Below are 21022 nucleotides of genomic sequence, written 5' to 3' on the forward strand. Positions count from 1 at the left end.
TCTCTGAATCTCGCGAGCTGATCTGGAGACATACGTGCCATCATCTCCTGAAACTCCTCATCGCTCATCCCTCGACTCATCCTGAAAATGTTGATACCTGCACAGATAAAAAATAATGTTAGAATAATCAATTTAAACTATACAAAGCACATTAATATAAATCATTTTTGAAAAATCCCTCTTAAAATGCATATCTTATCTACCTTTATGGAAGATCTAAACAACGAATTGAGTAATACAATTCTCCAAGAATGAAGTATTCTATGGTCCCATGTTAATCTCCTGACACAACTCTGCATACACTGGAAGGTCGATAGACATATCACCACAAAAGAACGAGTCTGCCTCGTTCTCAAAAAATTCTACGACTTCTGTATTTCCATCATTGTTAGCCCATGCGGGCTCCAAGCTTGCGGTGGCCTCCACCCCTTGTAATTTCGATCCCTCTATTTGCATATTTTCTTCATCTATGCCTGGAACATCGCTTTGATCGTATACTCTCGCACCTCGAGGAGTTGAAGGTATAACATACCACCATCGAGGTTGTCGGGGATTTGGATAGAAGATTACCTGTTCACAAACACTTACAAACCGTCTTCAAACCATTGTGACATAAACCATGTCGTATTACAATTAGCAAGCAAATGACTAGTTGTACCTGTTCACAATGGGCCGGCAACACAAAGGTGTCGCGCAAATCCATCCATTTTTTTTCGAAATCTATTTCGAGAAATCCAGATGGACCTCGTCGAACTGTTGCACCAGCTCCTCCAAGTACCACTTTGAACCACTGCACATCGAATATTATCATGAAGCTACGGTAATCCACCGTAATAATACTTTGCAAATTCCCAAAATACTCTATCTCATCCACAACCGTGTTCGGATCTGTTGCTCGTCGCCGGCTCTCTTGCTCAAACCTTGCCATGACACCACAGTCCATTGTGGAGCGCATTTTGTCAATACACTCCACCCGAAAATGCCGTTCGCGCGACCACGCTGCACTATATATTTTGTACTGCACATTGAAACACTCAAATTAGATGTAGCAAGCAAATTTAGATACGACACATTCTAAACCCCTCATTACCTTTGGACTACATCCCCTCGAGAACTCCCACTCCTCCATTGAGACCTCTGTCCCTTCACTGGATGCTGCGGTCAAGGCTCCATGCAACCATCGTGTTGACATAAACCGCGGCATGTCCTCCATGCCTTCGGGATATCGAATCGGTCGGTGACGCATACTGCGTCAGAATTCAGCTCGCGCTTCCTCTCGATCTTGCCTTGCAATCTGGTACTTGGCGAGCCACGTCTCCATGGAGGCATGGTGCAACATACAAAAGCGATTCACCTTCTCTTCCATTGAGGCATCCATTCTTTTTTCTACCCCATTTCCAACCACCACATCTCCAGTCAGCCTGTCATCGTCCTTCAGCGTCCATAGCATTTCATTGTCTGGTTCCACCGTTGGTAGCCATTGTGAGATATGCACTAACGCCTCTGACACCAACCAACTTTCCGCCATGCTACCTTCCGGACGAGCTCGTTGTCGCACAAAGCCTTTCAGGGTTTTCATGAAGCGCTCCAGGAAGAACATCCATCGCGTATGGACAGGTCCAGCAATCTCCACTTCATCCACAAGATGCACAAGAAGGTGAACTTGTATCGTGAGCATGCTAGTGGGCAGGTATTTCTCAAAGAGACAGACCGTCTCAACTGCTCCCCGCCTTGCGGATTCAATAGAGGACGTCTTAATCTCTTTCTGTGAGATCCATTGCACCAAAGTCGACAGCTTGTAAATGGCCCCGCGAATTTCTGGAGTTAGGCATCCCACGATCGCGATCGGTAGGACAAACTGCCACAAATGAGAAAGCATTAAGAATAATGGTCACTTTTCAAATTTCAAAATATCCACGCTAATTAAAATCCATTCTGTTCACAAACCTGACATATCTTATGCCAATCATGGGATTTTAGCCCAGATATTTGGTCATCTTTAGAAAATGCGGACCTGAGAGAACGCATCATACCCGTCGGAGTGCGGATAGACTTGATTACTTGCTTCACAATGCGCTCTTCTTTGGTAGACAAAACCCAGGGAGCGCGAGGAAGCTGCACTCCCCCTTCAGCACTCGACTGCGGCCAAAGCGCCTCCATCTTACCTACCTCCTTTAAATCCATTCGTGACCCTATAGTGTCTCTCTTTCCTGTGATGTAGTCCCATAGCAAGCTGCCCACATTTTTGAAAATATGCATGGGATCCAACAAGTGGTTGACCTGTAAGTGGGTCCAATATGGCAACTCGTAGAAAACTGAGAACCGTCGCATTCCATTTGGATGTGATTCCGGGTTTACCATTTTCAGCTCGTACCAGCTTGCAGCGTTCATACGTGCTGGAGGTCGTCCAAGAAAACCTTCCCTGAGTTCATGATCCTCCGGCAAGAAAGCGGCGTGTCCTTGATATACCATCTTCTTCATGGTTCGTGACCTTCGGGAGTCTAACTATGCCCCACACAATGGACATGCATGATAACCTGAGGTAACGAGACCTGCAAGGCGATCCACGACCTAGTGAATACTTGATTGAATGAAATAAAATATAGATATTACCGGCGAGAACAAAGGTCTGCTCACCTGAGCACTCTCCCAATCCCGGAAAGTCATGCATCGTCCACATGAGAATGGCTCGAATGTTGGCTGACAGCCGACCATCGCGCCTGCTCATATCTTGCACCGTGACCCCCTCCTCCCACAAAATCTTAAGCTCATCGACTAATGGACGAAGATACACGTCCATATTTTTTACTTTGTAGCGGCCCGGGATGAGCAAGCTAAGGATGAGATGTCCTTTCTTCGTAGAAAGCCATGGAGGAATGTTGTAGTTGACAAGCACTATAGGCCACACACTGTAAGAAGTTGAGCGCAGACCGAATGGGTTCACACCATCCATGGCGAGACCGAGCCGAAGATTCCTTGGCTCTCGCGCAAAGCCTGGGAAGGTAGAGTCAATGTGGCTCCATGTGCGCGAATCTGCTGATATTCGTTGCACTCCATCCGTGGACCTATTCTGCACATGCCACGTTGTCAAGCTTGCCATGGCAGACGTGCGAAACATGTGGTTTATGTGGGGGATGAGCGAAAAGTGTCTGAGGACTTTTTGAGGGATGGTCTGCCCTTGCAAGTCTTGTCGATACCTGTGAGCACCACACTTTGGACATGTCTCCATAGTCTCGTATTCATCTCGAAACAATATGCAGTCGTTGATACATGCATAGATGTTATTGTAGTCCATGCCAAGCTTTCGTAAAACATGTCGTGCATCATCACGAGACTCAGGCATGGTGTTTGCAGGTGGCAATATATGATATTTCAATAACTTGAAAAAATCATAAAACACCTTGAAAAATCCATCCATGTTTGCAATAATACTGTTTTAAAAAAAAAACAATGAAGTCTGTGTGCAAGGTACCTGAATAACTCAGTCACACTCGTATCGCTCCAACCGTATTTTGCTTGCACACTTAAGAGTGCAAGCAATGTCTTCAACCGAGATACTCGGCACCCATCATATAATGGTATCGATGCTTCCTCTCTAAGCGGGTCAGATGTCTCAACATCCATGGGAATCAATGCATCGATCATTGCCTCCATCTCAGGCTCCAAGATTGTAGGCAAGTCGGGAAGGTTGTCTGTCTCCTCTGGCATTGACGGTATAGATGGGCCTTGCGAGTGGTCGATTGGCTCCTGCAATCCATCCATCGCACGTCCACGAACTCTTCTAATTGGCCGCAAAGGGTGCACTCCCCCTTGGGTCGAGACATCACCCCCCTGGATACAAAATTTGCCAACAAGACCCAATCTTATTGTGTATGGTTTTCAATTAGCTTGAGAGTACAATGCATGAAAAATGCTAACTTCAAATTACCGTTTGCTGAAAATCTGCAATCGCCTGATCAATGATCTCAGATTGAAACTCGCCAAATCGTCGTACGTGTTCTATAGACAATCGGCGTTTTCGTCTAATTGCCAACTTGCATTGAGAGCAAGGACATGGGACACGCTGATTAAGATACGACTCGCGGTCTTGAACAATAGGACCTTCTTCGTTTGCCATCTTATCTATATTACAGCAAACGAGGCTTAAATGGATAGCTTTATGGAGATGTACGTCAAGTTGCAAGTTGACCATAAACCTTGCATTGTATATAGTAGTCGAGAGATTTTCCGATGTTATATCTCGGCCTTGTATCATGCTTAACGATTTGTTTGTCCCGGTAGATAATTTTTTGTTATATCTCAGCTTTGAATATAAGTAATCCATTTTAAAATTAATGCGCGCCATCTATGAAATTTTATAACTATAGTAATAAAATTTATTTCAATCAATTCTACTCATAGTCATAAGACCTGAGAGAAATTATCCTATACTCAATTTAAGGGTTTCTTCTTCTATAACAATAATTTTGGGTTCATTTTGATGAAGTACGTGGCCGTATGCAAAGCACATTGCATACCATTATCAATACGTATATTATCTTAAATTTCCTTCCCTTCCCTCTCCCTCTCTTTCTCTCCCTCTCCCTCTCTTCCTCTCTTTCTCTCACCCTCTCCCTCTCCCTCTCGTTCTCTTTCTCTCCCTCTCTCATTTCCTCCCTCCCCCTCCCTCTCCCTCTCCCTCCCTCTTTCTCCCTCTCCCTCTCCCTCGCTCCCTCCCCCTCCCTCTTTCTCTCCCTCTCTCATTTCCTTCCCCTCCCCCTCCCTCTCCCTCTCCCTCTCCCTCTCCCTCTCTTTCTCTTTTTCTCCCTCTCCCTCTCTATCTCTCTTTCTCTCTCATTTCCTAAACAAGCAAAAAATAAAGTGATTTAAACATCCTCCAAGCAAAAGGGAGAGGGAGAGATACAATGCACTCTCCCTCTCTTTCTCTTTCTATCCCTCTCTCATTTCCTTCCCCTTCCTCTCCCTCTCACTCTCTTTCTCTCTCATTTCCTCTCCTAAACAAGCAAAAAATAAAGTGATTCAAACATTAAACAAGCAAAAGGGAGAGGGAGGGAGAGAGAGAATGCACTCTCCCTCCTTCTCCCTCTCTTTCTCTTTCTCTCCCTCTCCTATTTTCTCCCCCTCCCTCTCCCTCTCCCTCTATTTCTCTTTCTCTTTCTTTCTCTTTCTCTTTCTTTCCCTCTCCCTCTCCCTCTCCCTCTCTTTCTCTCTTACTCTCTCGTTTCCTCTCCTAAACAAGCAAAGAAGAAAGTAATTTAAACATTAAACAAGCAAAAGGGAGAGAGAGAGAGAGAATGCACTCTCCCTCTCTTTCTCTCCCTCTCCCTCTCTTTCTCTCCCTCTCTCTCCCTCTCCCTCTCCTTCTCTTTCATTTCCTCTCCTAAACAAACAAAAGAGAACGATTTAAACCTTCAACAAGTAAAAGAAAGAGAGAGGGAGACTCACCAATGAGATATGGCGAGCGTGGGCGGCTTCTCTTTGCAACGAGGGCTCCTCCTCTCCTTCGGGAACAACGACGGTGGCGGCGGCGGCGGCGGCGGCGGCAGCAAGTCTCTTCCTCCTCTTCTCTCACAAAGCCTTGGCTCTGTCCCTCGCTCTCTCCCTCGCTCTCACTCTCAAAAGGCGAAGAAAAGAAAATGAAAACGGCGCTCTGGTTTCGGCCGCGCTTTTTTTCCCTGCGGCGTCGCTATTGGCGTCGCTATATGTGTCGCTATATGCGTCGCTATTTGCGTCGCAACGCATATAGCGACGCCAATTGCGACGCCAATAGCGACGCATATAGTGACGCCGATATCCGCCGTCGCTAATCGGCATCGCTATTGCCCCATTCCCTTGTAGTGAAACATGATGCATTTCCACCTCCTAAAATCCTAGGAGGGCTCCTTCTATTCATGACTTAATGCTACTTATTATGCTTTTCTTTTTTCATTCTTTTGGCTACTCTCATGTCCACCCATCAGTTTACTCCCATAGACACTTACTCTGTCCTTGGGCCACTCGACTACTTGGATTTAGCCTCTTTCATCACATGAATGTCTTGACTAACCACCTATCCACTTGGTATTTCATTTACACATGAATACTAGCTCTAAGTCTTGTCACATACTCTTAGCAAACTAGTCATAATTCTCATAAACATAGTCAATCACACTCTCACAAACAAAAATGAAATTTTGACATAAGTGAGAATCCCATAGAATTTAAATATGTGGATACACAATGCCACAATAAAGGCTCTATAGGTTGGATGTGTTTGGGGATGACTTCAGGGTGTGCTTTAGCATTGAGTTGTATGTCAATACCAACAACCCCTTTGTCATACATGGGAGCCCCCACAACATCTCTACATCTCTTAGGAGCCATGGAATAGGCTTGCAAAAATCCACTAGAGCTTCCAAAATGTGTGGGGATGAAAGGAAGAAGCTCAATAGATTTCAGTCTAGCTTTCATGTGATGGAGAAGAAGACAGGAAGAGCTTGGAGGATTCTGGTAGAAGTCTCTCTATGGGCCACTAAATTGTGCCACCGAGGGTTCCCTTGTCATGTACATTATTCCACCAATGGAAGGAATTCAATCTAAAAAATATTCTCTAAGACTTGATTGGCTCTATTAGTTTGTCCATTGGTTTGGGGATGATAGGATGTGTTGAAATATAGCTAGGTTTTAATGGCTTGAAAGACACTGTCTAAAAGATCAATCCTCATGCATTCTTGGTTGAAAATAATGAACATGAGAAGAACAATCAAAATACGATTACTCACCAAAACCATTCCTATCTCCGTCATGCATGTAAGATGAATATGTTTTATGGTCTTTACAAGGATTTGTGACCGAGCCACTTTTAATCGGGTTGCCAAGCCAACTCCTGCGAGACATTGCACTGAATAGATGATATTGGTAACTAATTCCTATGATTTATTCTAGCCTTCCTTGATACTTATGACACTTATTAGTAGCAGTCCAACTAATCTAATGTCTAGAACTCAGTAAGCTTGCTTAATCTTACACTTCGTCTCTTGTCTCTACACTAGACACTAGGATACTAAGCCTATGATTTTTATCTCTAAGGGAACTAGTTTTAGGGCAAAGATCCAATGGATCTATCTGCACATCTCCATTTAAATTCCTTTTAAAATATCTCTTATTTGCCTTTATATAATAAATTCATTGTATTATTTATTAAACATCAAACATTCAAAACAATCAACTAACATTGCACAAACCCATAAACTCTAATTTTCCTTTAAAAAAAGTTTCCATTGTCCCATATGGTATAACTTAATACTTTGTGAACACTCTTAATTTGCGTAAAGTCAGAAAAACCATATTGTATATTAATAGTGTTTCAAAGTAATACCATCAAATTAATTTTCTTTTTCTTTAACCCCAATAAAATTCCATAAAATATTTGAAACCATATTCTCAAAATTTTTTAAAAGATCTTTTTTTAAAGTTAAAAATTATGATTTTTATTAATAAATACTATAATTTTCATCCAAAATAATTGTTTTTATTTTTTAGACCTATTAAACATCTTTCAAAAATTCTAAATTTTTTTAAAATACTTTTAATAGTGCATAGTTCATGAAAAAAATATTATATCCCATAATTATTTAACCAAATATTTTATAAAAATTTATCTATGTCATTTTAAAGCATTTTTAGTTGTTTTTTATTTTTGAAATATAAAATCAAACACACATAAATACAAACAACCATTTAGAGTTGAAAATCAGGTTTATAGACATTTTGTAAAAATTATAAACCAATAAAGTTGAATCTTCATATTACTTATTTTTGTTATACGGGTGAGGCGCTTACTTGAAACATGCAGGTCGAAATCCTGTCTTTAGAGGTGCGCATCCTGCAGTCTAGCCATCCACCCAGTCATCTCAAATGTGAGCTCTTCACCTTCATTATCCCGAGACTACCAACTCGCCTACGTCTTTATTCCAATATGAATGGTCTTTTATGAGCTAGGATTAAGCTTTCTAATTAAGAGCTTAATTACTATGGTTTCTCTTGAAAGAAATGGCGACGTATGATGGGGAAGGGACTAATTCAATATCTTGACAATCTGGGCACCAAAAACTCCACACAAGATAGAGTGATTGAAAGCTGGAAATTCCTTCTGTAAGCCTACCGCCTTAGTTTAGGTGGGTACATTGAAGCTCCGGTTTGAGGCCAAAGGAAAAAGCACGGCCATGATCTTCCACAAGGCATTAATTTCAATTCTCTCCTCTTGCTCTTCTCTGATTGGGATTGTCATCAATCTTATTAGCTCTAATTGTATTTTGGAAGCCTCCCATTGCTCTATCTCTCTCACTAAGATCCAAAGTCTCTTTTTGGAGATTTCAGTGACAATTTCTGGAACCCATTATAGATCAAGTTATATCACACCATTGTGACCTTAATAGCTTCTCAAAGATGGTAATACCACGTATATGAAACTTTCACTAATAGAAGCTCCTTTCTATCAATAAGCACTACCGCAAAGGCTGTTTGATCATGGAATCATCCCAGCAAGAGCGTCTAAGCCTTGATGGAGAACATACCACCAGGGGCGTGTTTTGTGCCTGAAGGAATCACCAAGTAGACTGACAGAGGTAATGACCCATGGAAGGCTATACTTTGAGCCTGTAATATGTGGCTGCATGTTGGTCGTCACGAGGATATTGACGTCGTTGTTGTGGCTGGCGGCGGCCTCTGATTGTAAGGTGCGCAGGTAGACGGGCAGGGGCACATCCTGCATGCAGGGGTAGGCCACGTGGCAAGCCTTCGTCATGAACGATGCTCGTCTCTCGAGTACTCTCAAGGCCGTCGACCCAAAGAACGTCCCCATCAATAATGCTCATTCATCCGTTTCTCCTCCTACGTCCATCTGCGCTCCCTCCCTCTCTCTCTCTCTCTCTCTCACTCTCTCTCTCTCTCTCTCTCTCTCTCTCTCTGTGCGTGTCTTCCAGATTCATGGCGCCCTCCAACTTCCTCTTGCTCATCATCTTCATTATTACACATGGTAGCAGGCCGTATAACCATAGAGGCTCTCTACCTTCCCTGGTCTTCGTCTTCCCATCTAGAGACAACGATTTCGTGGAAAATAGCCAACACCTTATTCCATGTAGGACATTATTAGTCTTAAAGAACTTCAACTTGCCAAGACCTTGTGGTTTGTTTGATATGAATTGGCTTTCATAAGAGTTTCCATCTTTGAGTACCTATTCCCCATGACCCAAATTTCCAAGAGCCCAAGTTCCACAATGTTGGTTCATGCTCTCTTTGAAATAATATGTACCCACACCATGTCTTTTATTATCAAACCAATCACCGGCTTGATACATATCACCATTCGCATATGTATAAATCCCATAGCCTTCTTTTTTACCAGCTTTCCAAGATCTATCATATGAGCTATTGTCGGGATATTTTTGTACTCCAAGACCTTCCTTAGGATTGCTCCTATATTGTCCATCATAAACTGCCCCATTTGCAAACTTGTAGACACCATGCTCTTGCTTCTTTCCCATGTCATATGTACCTTTGAATGTGTCTCCATTTGTGTAGTTAGCAACTCCATGCCCATGTGGTATGTGATCAACGAGCTCACCACTCCGAATCATGACATGTTCTCCTTCTTCCTCTTACTCATCATGCAATGGCCTCCTTCTTTTTCTAATTTTCAAATTTTCCTCTAATTCATTTCCTTCCCCCCCCCCCCCCCCCCCCCCCTCTAAACCTTAGAATGGATGTCTTTAAGAACTTTGAAATTGATTGTTGACCACCAAATCACATAGAGTCGTTAGATTTGTATACAGTTGTGGGTAGACTAGGTGCGCGGTATTTGTAGAGGATTCATGCATCAAACCCTTAAAAGAATAAGGGCATGTCCAATGGTCATCACATTGAGCTCATAGAGTGTAACACTTTGGCTTGGTGGCCAAGGCAAAGAGACTTTGGTTAAGGAGATATCATGTGCTTTGCATTGCAGGTTACGAGGGGCATGCAAGTGTTACTTAGGTGATGTGCCAAACCACCACAAAGCTCCTAGACCTGCCTCTTTTCACTAAAGAAAAATTAAATTTGGTGTTGGAAAGAGGGCGTCATCAACTGAGGGAAAGGAAAGACCATGAGGGAGAGGAGTCATGGGAGAGAAGGAAAACCGTCCCCTCTTTCTGTTTAGATTAATACTAAGATATCCTAGCTTCAAACCTCAAGATTGCACTTCTAACATCCTCATCTCAACCTGCCAAGACCTTGCCAAATAGAAAAATCCCTATGAGAAAATTTAAAATGACCATGCTAAGATTCACTAAGAAAGTCTATCAGATTTTGTCTATAACACCACCTTTCTCCTGTACAAAAACTTCCTTGTATCAACATCTCCTACCAGAGACTGCAAAGACACGTCCTCCAAAAACAGCAACAACAAACACCGCATCTACATTAAATTAATGTAAAAAGTTGGTAGCAATGTGCCAATTATGTACAATGTTGCTAATTTTTTTTGCAATATTAGGCATTGTTTCTAGGTGTTGTCAATTGGATCTTGAACAGGTTGAGCCATACATAATCTACCATTCCAATTAATGAACATCTCCTTCAGGTCCACCATTTGAGAAGCACAATTAAAATCCCTATCATATGTTTTTAGCGTATAGTCGAATTGGACTGTTAGTCAAAGAATAGGGAATAACTTGGTGGATATTTCTCCAAACCAAGTGATGTATAGATTCAAACAAAGCTTAATGAATGGAAAAAGGTAGACTTGATAACCATTTGATTTCAAAATAGGTAATTCACTAAATTGATATGAAATAAGGTGCCCTATCAAGCTATCCATAGTGACCGTAGGTAGAAAACTAGTAATATCTTTTGATATCCATATTTGTTTGTGGTTCTTTCTAGCTCTATACCTCAATAATGAAGTTTATAGACAACTCTATGTCTATTTTTTGTTAGAATGGCAATGACCAATTTTGGAACCAATATCCCTATGCTAAACTATCGAGCAGTCTATTTCATCCCTATTTCATTTTGTAAATACTTTTGAAAGTATCCTTTCTTTTCTAAACCCTATAGGGTACTGAAATGGACCTATAGATAACCTATACTTATTGTATAACACTTCTGATGATAAAGGGTTAGCAGATATGTGAAGCTTGAAAGTTAATCCCTTAATCCATGGCAATAACACTTGTAATTACTTGTGGATACTAAGGAAAGGTTGAATCTTCAACAATTTACTACCTCTTTAATAATCCACATTACTGTATCTAAGTGAGGGAAGGGGTATCATGGGCTCCAAGACTTGAGAGCCAAATAAATTTCCTCCTCAAGCTAGGTTGTGTATCCATTTGGCATTGTTTATGTGAGGGAGGGTCACCTTTCTTTTGTCTCGCATCTGACTCGATATCTTCTTTTCCTCGTGGAAACCATAGAGATGGTAGCTCAATGCTATGCTAATTAAGTAGTGATGATATGCATAGGTTAAAATTAACCTTTAAAATCTTGTAATGAAATGCAATGGGATATAATTGAAGAGATAGATATAGGAGGCAAGAGGGTTTACCAATGTAGTTAGTGACTCATAGATTAATCATTACCTCTTTATACAATGGATAGCATCTCTCCAATTTTTACAACAAATCAAATCAAGTTTAGGAGTAAATTAATGGATTTGTGATAACCATTTTTAGATCAACAAGTAAGCAATGAGATGAGAGATAATCCCCTTTTGGCCAATGCCTAACAAGCATTAATAATCCAAATGGTAGACTAGACACTCGAACATGAAAGTAAATATTTTTTTGCATGTCCTAGGAAGAGAATTGTGGCTTAGCATTTGGATAAGATGGAGGAGTCAATAATTCAAGGAGTACATCTACCGTTGTCAATCAATGACTTGGACTGTTGAATTTGATGAAAACCCAAGTAATGGCTAGTCCACATTGTTGTAAACTCAAATTTCACCCAAAATACTCTGTTATAATATCCATAATGGACATAACTCCTTGTGGTACCTCAATATACATCACCTTTAAACAAATGTTTGCAACTCTTCTTTGCTTGTGAAGAATTTTCTCCAGGATTCCACCTTACAGAACATGTAAGATACCATATGACTTCAAAGGAAATGGTATTTTATTTAGTAAAATTTACAAGATTATGCATGATCAATACATGATATAAATGCATTTTTCAATAACATTCAAGATTCTTGTTGCAAAATCCCTATCAAAAGATTGATCATCCCATAGCAAAAGAACCAAACTTGACTTCAACTACATGAAACCTACAAATCTTTGATTCTTGACCAAATCCACATAAAGGTCTGATGAAGAATAATCTCCCAACCAAGATTTAGCACAAGTTTAAACAAGAATTCAAGAAACCAAATGGCATTGAATATGCTTACCACGAACCAAAGAATGTTAAGATCTCCTTGAGATGATTCAATGTTGCCCTGTTTGTTTCGGCTTGAGGCTTGAAGCTTAAGGCCCATAGACATTGTCATTGCCTTCAATGCTTGCTATGCAAGCCTCAAATAGCCAAAGGATCTTAATATAATAACTATAGAACTCAAAATTATAGCTTCAAAGATGAAACTACATGCTCAAAGGGAGAAGCAAATCATGTAATATGATGAAAGGATGCTTACTATTGGTGGTAATAGTAAGGCTTATGAGCCTTATCAAGCTAGAATTGTGCACTTTATGGTGGATTTTAGCCGATTGTAATCCCAAATTATCCCAAATAGAAAAATGAAGTAAGATCCTCAACTCTACAAGCATCATGTAGACTTTCGAGCTTTTTCATGCATACATGAATTTGCAATATAGTGAGCTACTCTCAAATGTCTATCTGGAGTGATATGAAAATCCCCATTCCATACCACATTGCTGCCATCCTTTGTGACATAGAATATATTTACATAACCAACATAATGAGGATGTAGTTGGATATCTATACTTAGTGATTGTCCCTCGAGTGCAATATATTCATTCGTTAGGAATAGCAGTGAGAGCAACTCTCAGATTCATCCTTGTTGCAGTCTATATGCTATATACTTGTTAAAAACAACATCTCCTTCTTAGTTACATACTTGAATGACCTTATGCAAAATGTGAGAAATTTTTGTACCAAAAAATCTTTGGATATTCAGGCCTAGGTAGTGTAGAGAGTGTTGAACAACTTGCTCCATTTTGTTGTTGATTTTCAAGCTTGAAGCCAACTATTATCTCAAGCCACTAATTAGAGAGCTTTCTCAAAAGGAAGATTCAAGTGTAATGGCCCACTTGACCAACACATGATTAGGATAAGCCATCTTGAGCTAGCTCAAACATTAGTTTGCTGGTTTTGATAGATGAAGGCTATAGACAACTAGATTTGCTAGTGTATTTGGACGTGAGTACATCTTTGGCCACACTACATCAATTTCCCCTCTCTCCCCACCATATGTTGGTGTAGATTCTCAGCCAAACCTATTAGGTGCTCTTTCTCAATTTTACTAAGTGTGTGAGACCATTTTTGAAATTGTGAGCATAGATGAAGATGCTGCTATGGTAAAGCGGATAGGTTCTATTGCACCTTCTTTATGACATCTTGCGACTAACCTAGCAGTTGTATAAGCATTATCATTACCTCCCTATTGTCTATACTTTAAGAACTTGAGATAATCTCTAAAATTTCTAAAGCACGGCATAAAAGAAAATTGAGAGTTATAAAGTGTATTATTGCAGGATTGGTTGTTGCTTCCAAGAAGGCTCCCTTCTAAAGAAATTTCAATGTTGACAATAGTTGTTACCCCTTCACTTTGCATCATCCTACGAGGGATCCTTATTCGTATCACGGATTATACATAGGCTCTTGCATGGATTGTCTCTTATGAAAGTAATAACATTTCCTCCAACAAAAATGTAGCATCTTTTGATGTTGACAATAGGTACATTCATGATCCTATAGTAGCTTCATCGAGAAATAATTGAAAAATTACATGCTGCTTTGTACGAGCTTCCTTTTATAGTCTTTTCAAAGTGTCGGGGCTCTACAAGTCAAGCAAATACCCCATTGTGCAGAGAATTACAGAAGATGTACTAGCAAAAATGGAGAACTTTTTAAGAAACTAATCTAGTTCACCTACTACAAGGAGGATGCATAGAATGAATCAACCTAAGGATGGTAGAGAGAAGGAAGTAGTTGAGTATGGTGAGACCAACAATAAAGAATCATATGTGCAATACATTAAGAGTAGTGGCAGTAATCTTCTTGAGCTTGAAGAATGAGCAATAATTTTTATCAAGGAGCAAGAGAATAAGCTTGCACTTACTCTCTTTTTAGGAAACATAGAGACTAAGGTCAATTAAAAATGGGAGACGCTCTCCTCTTCTACTGTAGATCAAGGGAAAATGATAGTCCTCTTGCTTCTTAAGATGCCAAGAAGGTCCTAGACCAAGCCATTGTTGGTAGGGAGAAAGGATGAAGAAGAGAAGTAGAGATATTTGATGTCTACTCCATGGAAGCTCAAAGAAAATATTGAAAAGTAAAGTGAAATCCCTACTTGCAAAGTAGAGGTCTTCTTGCTTGTCTCTAACTCTTGTTGCTCTCTCTCTTTTGTCCAAATGGTCTCCAAAATGGCTTTAGATTTGATGATCATCTACTAAATCAATGAAGCCACTACCATTCTTGCCAAGAAATGCTTCCAATGGCTCCAAATGTGGTCATGGTTAGTTGTAAAAGTCTACCCTAGCAAGGTAGCATAGTTGCCTTCTAGCCGTATTTCCCTTTTTCCCCTTTTCCAAACTCACAATTAGTAGAAGTCCACAAAAAGAGGAAGTGATCTTCACTTATATAGTGACTTTGACACTTGACTTTTGATCCTTCACTTGGGCCTAGATCTCTCATCCCACTTTGTTAGTATACAAGAGCTCTTTGGAATTTCTTTGTGTTCGTGGTGCGGTCATATCAATGCTAATGCATTGGATCCCATCAAAACTCCTCAGTTAAGCGCACTTGAGCCAAAACAATACTGGGATGGGTGACCTTCCAAGAAGTCTTGGTGCTACACCCTTTTACATGCTTGTTCCAAGACCATGGCATGGCAATCCCCTAGTGTAACTTCAAGACCTCATATAGTTCCAATGCTAACATGCCTTCAATTGGAGTCAATCTAATTCCAATCAAATTGTGACTTCATAATTAGAAGTTAAAAAGATTTTCAAAGAATACTTCACCCATGTCATGATGGTTTGTGAAAAGCCTTTAAAAAATATGTGCATCATAGCATAAGTTCCCATGAACAAGATTTAATTGTACAAAATACCACAACTTCACAAAGTCCTACATCACCTACAACAGAACTGTTGAAATATCAAAGACAACCTGCACCTCACATAACAAAACCAAGACTTATTTGGATTTTTGGTGACAATAAAAAATAATTTGAAAGATAAAGACATCAACCACAATGTCACAATAATATAGTGGTACTTCATGTAAAATCAATGGAATTCTCAATAATAGAATTGACCCAAATGGATTTGCTCCTCTGCCTCGGTGTTATGTTGCTCCAATGCTTAGCAATGTTTGACCATCATCTACCACTTCGAATCCACAGAGCTAGTGCTAGTGGAGAAGTTAAAGAAGTTTAGGACTAGTGTCTTAGGTGAAGTATGCTCCTCACTTAGGTATCAACGAGCTTCTTTGTAGTGATATGCTTCCCTTTGTCAATGGTGGGTAGGGGGTGTTTTGCTTTATGTGCAGAATATTTGGCTAGTTGGATCCATTAAGATCAAAGGTGGGTAGGGGGTGTTTTGCTTTATGTGTAGAATCTTTGGCTAGTTGGATCCGTTAAGATCTATTTTGAGATAAGTTTGAATTTGGCCACTAAGCTAGAGGTAGAGTGTGTTGGGGAAAAGCCAATGGGGATGCTCTTGCCTTGGTGCTAGGGAGGAGATAGGGTCACAATGGGTAGTGGCAGAGCACGATGGGGGTGGACTTGGCATCAGAATCTGTCTCACTCGACTTGTCAGGCAGAGGTGGGAGCTTAGAGTACAAGTCCCTCATAGTGGTCCGGAGTTCATATTTTGGCTTTTTCTAGTGGTTGATCCACTCCTTCTTATAGTCCTATTGGAGTTATTTGATGACCTCCAAGGAGAGTGGGGTCACGTTATCTGGGTTTTATGCTCTAGCTACCCATGCTTAGAGAAACACATTCTCCCACTCCTACTGTTGGGCTTGGCCCTAATGTTGTTGGCAAAGGCAACCTGGGCACATTGGCAAGCCTCTACTCATTGCCAGTGGTCGTGGAAAGTAGTGTCTTTCTAGCAGAGCTACTCGAAGGAAGAGGGCAATGTATGCCTGCTTGAGACAGTTGACTTACATGGTGAGCTCTTGTTATTGGTGCTACTACTAATTCAAGAACCCATTAATGAAGTTTAGTGGACCGGTGCACCATTTTCTACCTGAGCTTGATGAGGATGAGGAAAAATGGTGAGGGTGTAGTATCGGGGGAGAGGTTGGAGCAGAAAAGGCAGTGTTAGGTTGACTGGTGAGGGGTTTTGGCACATGGATGGGGCCTTGTTCTCTTGTTGTAGGTCCTCCTCCCATTGCACTTTTAGCCCTTCTAGTTGAGGAGGGTGAGCTTAGTGGAGAGACTAGTGGTGGTGACTGAAGTGGACTTCTTAGGTGAAGAGGGGTGTGAGGTCATAGGGTGCGAATAATTTGGGTGGGTGGTAGCTTGGTGGCCAAGGGCATTCTCTAGGTGGTCCTTCATTTTCAGGACTTGATCTTTGGTGTTCTTCATGGCAAGAGAGACCTCCTTTTTGAGTCCTTGTCCTTGCATTGTCTCCAAGGGTCCTCGATAGGATTGGGGATGGGAGCTCTAAAGCAGTTTTAGTCTCAAGATGGAAAGAGGAGAGTGAAGTGTTGCCCACTCATCACCTTCATGGCCCTAACTATGGACGACCAATGTGGGCAACACATTTGGCCTAGACGAAGAGGTGGTCCCTAAGGATATGAGCCCAAGTAATAGCAATAGAAGAAGGCAAGAAGAATAGAGAAGGTACCTTCTTTGAGATGTTGAATACCTTCACTTTAGGTAGATGGCCTTGACTAGGAACTTGAGACTCTCTTGCTTTGATTTGCAAGGCGCTCGTGAGGCGCAAGGAGGTTGCTTAGTCAGTACTCTTTGTTGGTGATGGGGCCAAAGATATCTTCAATTGCTTGGGTGGAGAGTGTGGGTGGGTCAATTTTGTCTTGGTTAGGCAAGGCCAACTTCTCTTGCACATGGTGGGTGGAGAGGGTATACTTATGAGGGTGGATATAGAAGGTGGTGCTTTTGTCAAGCTGCTCTAGGATGGACGGAGTTCTTGGGTGAAATGGGATAGAGTCCCAGGGAAGGGTGATGAAGTGAGTAAATTGGAGGGTGTTAAGCCATGACCGTGTGTTGTTGATAGCTTCAATGGTAGATGGATATAACTCCTGGTGGTGAGTTGAAAGTCTGCTACTATGAAAGTAAGACCTAAGAAGAGTGATGCACATTCTTCAATGGTAGATGGATATAACTCCTGGTGTTGTTGATAGCTTCAATGGTAGATGGATATAACTCCTGGTGGCAAGTTGAAAGTTTGCTACTATGAAAGTAAGACCTAAGAAGAGTGATGCACATGCAAGATAGAGAAAGGTGGTAAAGCTATGATGTTGGATACAAATAGGGGTTGTGATAGAAAAAAACTTACTTAAAAGGTTGCAAAGTGAATGTGAAAGGCATGTGGCCAATGTATGTGTGCCACATTAGCAAAGTAGGCCATAACCAAGCATGATGAGAACGATATTCTCGAGAAATCATGCTTCCACCAAGAATATCATCAAATGAGTGGGCCATAAATGAGCACCACATTAGCATAGGTGGGAAATTCTAGGAGCCCTTCAATATAGAGACGGGTGACCAATAGGCATGAAATGTCAAAATATGATGGAGAATCAAAAACATGCAAATCTATTGTGATTGAGAATTGCATTGGAGGCTATCAACATGGTAGTAGCATAGTCAAAATCCATTGACAGGCTTCAGTAGCAATTTGCCCTATAAATCTCTCAAATAGAAGGAATTAGTGCCAAAATCATGAAAGCTAAAAAGGACTATTCCATCAAAATTTGATCTTGTTGAGAAGTTCCCCCATCCAAATCTTAGAAACAGGGTGAGTTGTGCCTTCAGAAACATTGGTCTCTTAAATAGCCAATTGACTTGGTGTTTCTACCGAGCTTGGACCATGGACATAATATACGTGTTGTGAATTTGATCTTTTTCTAATTGGGCTATGGATTCCATCCAAAATGGAAGGGATGCTTTGGGAATGAGTTGATCTTTCACCATGAGTCAAAAACTTAGGATGACAAATTCCAAGGGTTAATTACTTCTAGACCAAAGGCAAGCTTGTAGGGAGTCATGATGGTGATGACTCTAAAGGATGTCTAAAAAGCCCATAGTGTTGCAAGAAGTTTAGTGTTCCAATATTTTCTATTCTGATCTACCAACTTGATTAAGATTTTACATAAGAGTTTGTTGATGGACTCAGCTAAGCCATTAGCTTATGGGTAGTATGGAGAGAATTTCTTATATACAATAAAAAATACTGATGTGAGCTCCTTGATTACCTTAGTAACAAAATGTGTACCTCGATCATTGATAAGCTCAGTTGGGAGTGCTATATCATCTTGTGAAGATGTCCTTAAAGAGACATTTAATGAGACTGACTTTGTTGTATTATTAAGTAGGGCCCATGCTTTGACCCATTTGGTGCAATAATTCATTATCATCAAGAATTACTTGTTTCATGTAATGCTATTGTCTGAGAGATGGGACCGATGAAGTCCATTCCCCACTTTTAGAAAGGTTTCATAGGTAGGATTGGCTGAAGTGGCAAGCAGTCTCCCCAGCTCCAAGCTGAGTAAACCCAGGCATCCCCGAATGCACACATAAATACATATACACAATGCTAATGCACTTCCTCTTCTTAGAACTCAATCCATCTTCATTTATGTGTAAATTCTTGGTTCTTGTGTACACTCTTACACTTGGTAGACACTTCCTTCCCCCTTCATAACTTGTACTGCATTTACTAGATATCCCCGTCATAGTGCTTTGATCACCCCATTAAGTGATGTACTAGGAATGCTGGTCTCTAAATGGTCTCATGGCCATGTTAGATCATCATCAACACTTAAAAGAAAAGTGAGTCATTTAATTTATTGACATAAATTTACTAAATAGAGAATGTGTAATAAGCAATCAATTTAGTAACACTTAAAGCTAACATAGACAAACACTAACATCACTTTTGATATATAGTATCTAGATTGGAGAGTGAAACATAATCATAGTATAGAGATCAAACTCAATCCAAAATGTATTACGGAAGAAGATACTAGTACATCAATTTGAGACCAATCATAACACAATACAAGGGAATAAATAATTTTGAGACACAATGACTAGGGCACTACTATTGCTAGACACCAAGGACTGGAGAATAGTACAAGATAGGCATTGCTATGAGAGCACCTATGATGCTAGTCAAAGAAGACTTGGTAGGAATTCTTAGGCATGATATGGCATGAAGCAAGAGGACTCCTTGCTACTTGGCCTTAAGGACTATGAGTATGCTCAAATAACGACCAACATATGCTTCACTCCCTATCATTATATAGGCCACTACCTACAACAGGACATTCCTTTTGCCCATGTAATGTTTTAGGCAATGGGACATTCTCTCTAGCATGTACCGTGTTTGGTAGCCTTTATTATATCCACACTCGTAAGCTCCTTAATGCACCAGTAGTGACTCTAGCTTAAATGATGTTGATTGTGCTGCCATCTTTAAATCCCAAGCCATGCATGCAATGCTCATTATTCACACATCTCACCTCTTGATTAATTTTAAGAGAAAATATTGGTCACTCACCCCACCCTTTGCCTTGAGATTTGTTGATAAATATAGAGGGAAACCCTTACTCACATCCCTATTTGCTCAGTATGAAAACTCACATCACTCACCTATTTGTCATTGAAGATCCACTTGTTGATGATTATAGAAACTTGTCGATGAAGAGGTACACCTAGAGAGATAACTCACCAATTGGGAACCTTTGTTGGTATTAAAGGTTTTTCATGTTATAGGGAGTAGACTTGTAGTAGCTTTTGAAAAATCAATGTATCTAGGGAGGCATAGTGGATTTTAAGGTATACAATGAAGAGAAAGATATATTGCACCAAGGAAGGTGGCTTAGGAACTACATTTGAGTTTGTTGATGTAGGAGACTTACACCTAAGTAGGTGGACCATATGCATGAAATCACATATGATGGATTAGAGGGTTTGAATGGAGGAATGTTACCACTTCCACAGCTAGATTTCCACCTTAAGGGTGTTGCCACCTTTTCTTAGAGCAAGGCCTATTATAACAAGGAATTTCTCCTTTTTCTCCCATAACAATTTGATTTTTTTTTCTTTTTTTGTGTGTTTTTTTTCTCCTTGCTCTTGAGGCTATTTTCACCTTTCTCAAAGAGCAAGTGAATATGGCAAAGGACTGAGGTCCTTTTCTCCTATAACTTTTTGTTTTACTTTATTATTATTTTTAATAGCAAGGTAATAATATCAATTATTAGAGCAAGCCATGCCACATTTTAAAAATTGAATGAGATGATAGGTAACAGTGGTAAGTGTTGGAGTTGAAGGGATAGAGAAAAGTACCATATGGTAAAAATGAGAGTAACAACTAGCATGAGTGTTAAAAGTATCAGTGGAGTGATGCCCAAGGGGGAATGAGACTAGCCACTTTGATAGTTAGGATCCCCAAGGAGGGAAATACTTTTTTAGTCACATACACATTGATCGAAAAAGTATCATCAGAGGCATTGATGGCATGGACTTGGACATAGTTGTTAGGATTTAAGTACATTGTAAGGGCCCATCCAATGGTGTTGGAACTTGCTTGGAAACACTAGAACTAAATCATCTTACTTGCAT

The 21022-nt window shown here is 40.5% G+C and overlaps 2 pseudogenes; one reads left to right on the forward strand and one right to left on the reverse strand.

Moving 5' to 3' along the window:
• Positions 1 to 8506: 8506 nt before the first annotated feature.
• Positions 8507 to 10609, reverse strand: LOC148032211 (uncharacterized; annotated as a pseudogene).
• Positions 10610 to 14945: 4336 nt separating this feature from the next.
• LOC148032212 (5S ribosomal RNA) lies at positions 14946 to 15064 on the forward strand (annotated as a pseudogene).
• The last annotated feature ends 5958 nt before the right edge of the window (positions 15065 to 21022 follow it).

Source organism: Lygodium microphyllum, chromosome 8 (genome assembly GCF_053477565.2).
Source record: "Lygodium microphyllum isolate KBCC chromosome 8, Lygodium_microphyllum_v1.1.10, whole genome shotgun sequence".
Lineage (NCBI taxonomy): Eukaryota > Viridiplantae > Streptophyta > Polypodiopsida > Schizaeales > Lygodiaceae > Lygodium > Lygodium microphyllum.